We start from the raw sequence: 6,710 nt of genomic DNA, 5'->3' as shown, positions 1-6,710 counted from the left end.
TACCTTTGTCTGTAAAATTATACAAGAACTGAGGTCAAAATGGATAAGAAAACAGAAGGGCTTGGAAATATACCTGTAATTTTGATGACGAGGTTGAAGCATTTTACCTCGAGTTTGTATCCAGGATTTAGTTCTTTACTATCTGTGCTGCTTCTTTGTGTAATGAATGGAGCCCTGGGCCAAGAGCAATATCACCCAGACGATTTCAGATCACTTTAGGCTGACGAATTGCACACCTTCTGGATAATGATGACTGTGTCAGTCACGGTGAGCTTTGAAAGTGTCTAAGATCAGGTTCCCATCTTGTGGAAGCTCACAATCCTGGATTAGGGACAGACACAGGGTTATGTAGGTTTTTTTGTAGAATTACAGAACAATGCAGAAGGATGGAGAGAGTAATTTCATCAAGAAGCATTCATTTATTACCTGGTGGTATAGCCATAAGAAAGTGACCTTGTGGACATCAGCGACCCACTGACAAAATTAATGTGTTTGATGAGATAAGGTCCTTTTGGACACTGACAGTGTAACACTGATCTTGGAGTAGTCTGCTTTCTGTGTGTTAGTCTCATCTTACCTATTACTATGACGGGTAGGAATTGTGTTTCAATCATCTTTCTCTCCTAGTGTTCAGGGCACTGCCTGGGCCACAGCAGGCATCAGTTAAATGCATGTTGACTGGCTGATGACTGAAATTCATCTTTCACTCCTATTCTTATATCTCAGAATCAGGTAGATATTCCTTGCCTCAAATTGATAAGACTTCAAACAACTGACTTTAAAGATAAATATTAAATCCCTGCAGGGAGCTATTCCTGGCTTAGCACTGTACCTCATGAATCTTGCCAAAGGAGTTGAGAAGGACTGTGTCTCACTTTTATTTTGATCATAATCTATTAAGAAGCTTCCTTTTCTGAACTGATGTAAGCCCCTCACCCCTCTGTGATTCTGACACTAACACTTGGGCATGACCACCATGCGCATGTATGTGAGAATGTGTCTCAGAGATACATTTATAGGAGAGCAGAGTGTGTGCGCACACAAATACACAAACTGTAAGGGAGTAACTGTGAAATGTAGAATAGTATGTGCAGACAAGTATAGGCTTATGTGTGTTGATTAGTCCAGTGAGAAGGGAGTTCTTTATGCTCTGCAGAATTCTCAGCCCAACCTCAAACCAGAGGTCTTCCTTCAAGTTAGCAGAGTTTATCCCAGAGAACACGCCTGAGGTGGGGTAAGGGGGTTCGGCGGGTGGGGAGTGTCTCATGCCTCTTGTTACTCAGTACTTGGGCCTCCATCCCTACTCCTAGGGGGAGAATTCCATTCACTACGAAGCTTGAGATAAGGATAATCACAAGAAAACTACCAGTCTCATGAGCTGTCTTTGGTTTGTTTGTTTTTAGAGTATTGAGAAAATAGCAAGCAAGCAAGCTTGATTTTGTCTACTGAAGAAATGATGTTTTTTTAGAACTGTTGTCCTTTTTTCCATAGACAGTTGTTTTCAGTGTATGACCTGCTCTGCTCCCTGAGGGGTAAGAGAATAAATTATTTGTTTTCCAAAAGAAAAGACAGAACCATAAAATAAAAAAAACAAAGGACCAATAAACTGACTTTTTCCCCAGCTTAAGCAACACTTGTCTGAGTGAATATGTATGAATTAAGGCCCAACAGGGCTAAGGTGAAAGCAGGTCCAAGTTTGGCCCTCCAGAGACTACCTCATGAGTATTAATATTAATCTGGGATTTTCACGGAATGTGAAACAGCTTTCTGTCACACCACTAACACTGTTTCTGGGTCAGGCTGACTCCTGAGGCAAAGGAACTTCTCTGTACTGAGGAAGCTGAAGGTTTCTTTTCTTGTCCACCAACACCCCTACTCTCCCCCAGCATTTGCTATTCTATGATGAAACTAATGGCTAACAGAGCAAACCCATTTGTGCAGATGTTGCTGTCTAAGCAATTTATAAGGAATAACTCACTGAATCCTCAGAATAATGCTATCAGGTAAGTGCTATTATTATCTCTATCTTAAAAGTAAGGAGGCTGAAGCCTGGAGACACTAAGTCACTTGCCCAAAGTGACACAGCCAGTAAGCAGCAGAAATAACATTCAAATTCAGGCAATCTAGAACCTAGAGTTTGCTTTGCAAACTACAAAGCCACATCATCTGACTGACCAGGCCCTGTTGCAGGCAGACTCTAGAAATAGACTTGTAATGTGAATATTATATAAAATCACAGATTAAAAACAGACTAGAACACTGCAATCATGTATTTGAAGATTGATTAATTTTTAAGATTATAACATGACAAATATAAGGATGGAAAACATTGAGAGTGCCTTGTAACAGCCTATGGCTGTAATTAAAAAAATGTACTGATCAGAGCAAGGAGGCTTCAGTGCTTTCTGTCTCTATTCTTTTATGCTATCAACTTGCTATCTCTAGATACATTGCTCCACCATCTGTCCACATATGCCCTCAGCTATGTTGAATCCTGGAAACTGAATTCCCTAAAAGCATGCAGAAAAAGACTTATTAATGAGGAGACCATCGTATGGGGTTGGAAGAGGGAGGGGTGCAAGGACAGTGGCTCTTCTGCAACCATTGGCAGGTGAAAGCCCTGGACTGCCAGGCATTCTCAGCTAAGGTCCCCTCTGTACTCTGATTAGTGGCTTTACTTGGGATCTACTGGATTTTTGACCAATATTCCTATGTAACTTTGTGTTTTCGTGGGCTGTCATTGGGAGGGGAGGAAAGACAAGTCAGGTTGTCTCACTAGACTCCACCAAAGCCTTTGTCTCTTCTAAAACATATTTACATATATATCTTAAGAAGCCAGTGGAATCAAGGAAATGGATGGTTTGTTATAATATCCCACGGCTTACTGCTCTGTATGATGATGCATCCTTGAACATATTGTTGTATTTACTAACTCTGACTTGATTAACATTTTATTCCACGCAGAATCCCAAATCAATCTTTGCCCAAACAATCAACTATTTGTGACACACAGTTGATTATTTTTCTAACTGAATTAATTATCTGTTGTTGCATAACAAATTACCCTCCAAACTCACCAACTTACAACAACACACATTTAGTTTCTCACAGTCTCTATGGTTCAGGAATCCAGATGTTACTTAGTTTGGTTCTGGCATAAGACTTCTCATGAAGTTGTAGTCAAGCCATAAATCAGGGTTATGTTCTCATCTGAAAGCTTAACAGGGGAAGACTCTCCTTCCAAGCACACTCATGTTGTTGTTTGCATACTTCAGTTCCTTGTAAGCTGTTGAACTGAGAGCTTTAGTTTCTTGTTGACTTTTCGCCGGAGACCTCCCTCAATTCCTTGCCAGGTGGGTCTCCCCACTGGGAAGTTTACAACACTGCAGCTTGCTTGCCTCAGGATGAGTAAGAGAATGCCTAAAATGAAATCCACAGTCCTTTCATAACCTAATCCTGGATGTGACATTCTATCACCTTCCAGCTGCATTTACTCACTAGAAGTTAATCACTAAATTAAGCCCACCATCAAGGAGAGGGATGATACATGGAAGTGGGGTTACTGGGGCTCTCCTAGAGGCTGTTCACTATACATATTAGGACAGATGAGGATCATTTATAGTCAAGTACTTGTAAACTGATGCTCCCAAACTCTCCCATCTTTTGAGTCCTACACTTTTCATAATATCAAAATACAATGGTTCATGCAGCTATCTCAATACTGTACAAAGTATTAATTACATCTACCTCTGCCACTAGTATAATCTCTTAGATTTCCATGGAAGGCTTATGTTCAGATGAGTCCATCCATCAGTTCCTCATCATAGCCTAACCCTGATAGCTTTTCTTCACTTTGGGGTCTGCAGTGGACTCTTTTCCTCTTCTTTCATATCCTGAAGTACCAAAAACTAGGTTATTTTATTTAACAGATTTCTATTTAAATTTTAGAGTTAATAGAATGTAATTACAGTCTTATTGAAAACATGTTCAAATTTAGTAGAAGGTATCACTGTTCCGAGAAATATATTGGTCATTCTCCCTCTTTAGGTGCTTATCAGTGGTGAAGAACCTGTGTGCTATGGTACTATCTTAACCTCCTGATAGGTTGCTGGGGCTCTTTTCCCTCTCCAGCTTTGTCATACATATATTACTTCCTAATCTTCTGGAAACTCAAAATTTCTTTTCTGTTTATTTTGGAATCCTTGTGCTAGGTGGGACATCTTAATCCACCTCTGAGATTTTAGTAAGGTTGATTCTTGAATGAGAAGGGATTGAAGCTTCCATCCATTCAATTAAATGGGGCTTCATGGGCCCCACATAAAATCTTCCACTTTCCACTCAAACACCAGATAATGTCCACATACCGAGGGGACATTGAGAAAAGGCAGTTTTGGTAAAGACACAAACACACCTACTATGCCTTTTCCTCAGGGCGACATGTGCCTACTCCTCTAATATTTACGCAATCAGGAAGGGCCATTCAAGCAGTGAATCCAGAAAATTCGTTTCAGTGTTAATTTCTGTGTCCATTTAGATGAAGAAGAAAATGGCAATCTGTATTCAAAAATGTTTTTGGAGTTCTCTTTTAGGCACCTGTTACAAAAGTGTAATCTCATTTCAGAAAGAAGAAAATACCGATCCATATAATATATATAAAACAAATCTAGAGGAAAAACCAACTGGTAGAGAAGCTATATCTGAGGAGTGAGGTTATTTTGAAGGAGTTCTGTGCCGGGGAAATAGAAGGACTAAGCAGAGGGACTTTTACTTTATATAGTGCACATATGGCTTCCCTGGTGGCTCAGATGGTAAAAAACTACCTGCAATGTGGGAGACCCGGGTTCGATCCCTGAGTCTGGAAGATTCACTGGAGAAGGAAAGAGCAACCCACTCTAGTATTCTTGCCTGGAAAACCCCATGGAGAGAGCAGCCTGGTGGGTTACAATCCATGGGGTCGCAAAGAGTTGGACACGACTGAGCAACTAACACAGTGCCTGTATATGTATGTTTTAAAAAAACAAATATAGTATTTTTGTCATTGTATTTAAAAGTTAGGAATAAAGTATCTTGGCTTTAAAGAAAAGAATAGGCAAATAAACAGATGTCAACTTCACAATATTCCCCAGCAATGCTAAGTACCAGAAAATAATGGAACATATAGTATAATTTTGATGGCAAAATTTTGTACAAACAGCTATTTTTCCATTCCTGTGGTAACAGAAGGATATCCTCCAATATTTAAAGGCTCAACAAGTACACCATGCTCATATTCATAAGGAAAAAAATGTGTACATGTGATATCTGAGTTTCTATGGTTCATGTTTTATTCCAGTTCCTCAGGTAAAGAGTCAAAATAAAGAATCAAAGAATGTATGTCAAGTATAAAATGACTGAAGATGGTAAATATCAGTAAAACAGAGAATTCATTAATCCATTCAACAAGTATTTAATTGAATACCAGTTTTGTATCAGGTACACTTCTAAGGTCCTAAATGAAGCATCAGCAAATGAAACAAAGACCTCTATTAAAAAACCCAGAATTGCCAAAGCAATCTTGAAGAAAAAGAACACAACAGGAGGCATAAACCTCCCAGACTTCAGACAATGCAACAAAGCTACAGTAATCATGGGCTTCCTAGGTGGTACTAGTGGTAAAGAACATGCCTGCCAATGCAGGAGAGATAAGAGATACAGGTTCAATTCCTGGAATGAGAAGATCCCCTGGAGGAGGGCATGGCAACCCACTCCAGTATTCTTGCCTGAGGAATCCCATGGACAGAAGAGCCTCGCAGGCTCATGGGGTCACAAAGAGTTGGACACTACTGAAGCGACTTAGCATGCACGCACACAGTAATCAAAACAGTCTGGGATTGGCACAAAAGAGACAGACAGATCAAGGGAACAGAATAGACAGCCCAGAAATAAACCCACACACCTATGGACAATTAATCTCTGATAAAGGAGGCAAGTACATACAATGGAGAAAAGACAATCACTTCTGCAAATGGTGTTGGTAAAGTCAGGTAGCTGCATGTAAATCAATGAAATTAGAATACACCCTTACACCATACACAAAAGTAAACTCAAAATGGCTTAAAGACTTAAATATAAGACACGATACCATAAAACTCCTAGAAGAGAACATAGGCAAAACATTCTCTGACATAAACAGTACCAATACGTTCTTAGGTTAGCCTCCAATAGGTTAGCCTCCAAGGCAATAGAAATACAAGCAAAAATAAACAAATGGAGCCTAATCAAACTTATAAGCTTTTGTACAACAAATGAAATTATGAACAAAATAAAAAGACAACCTACAGACTAGTAGAAAATATTTGCAATGAAACTAACAAGGGCTTAATTTCCAAAATATATGAACAGCACGTACAACTTAAAACCAAATAACCCAATCGAAAAAAATTGGCAGAAGACCTAAATTTCCAAAGAAGGCATACAGATTGCCAACAAGCATATGAAAAGATGCTCAACACAGCTACAATGAGGTAACACCTCACACTGGTCAAAATGGCCATTATTAAAAAGTCTACAAATAACAAATGCTGAAACAATGTGGACAGAAGGGAACCCTTCCACACTGGCGGTGGGAGAGTAAATTGGTATAGCCACTATGGAAAGCAGTATGGAGGTTCCTCAAAAAAGCTGAAAAAGGATTACCATATGTTCCAGCAATCCCACTCCTGGGCATATAA

The sequence above is a fragment of the Muntiacus reevesi genome, chromosome 9 (genome assembly GCF_963930625.1).
Source record: "Muntiacus reevesi chromosome 9, mMunRee1.1, whole genome shotgun sequence".
Taxonomy (NCBI): domain Eukaryota; kingdom Metazoa; phylum Chordata; class Mammalia; order Artiodactyla; family Cervidae; genus Muntiacus; species Muntiacus reevesi.
The sequence above is the reverse complement of the archived record's forward strand: the minus strand, read 5'-3'. Positions refer to the sequence as shown.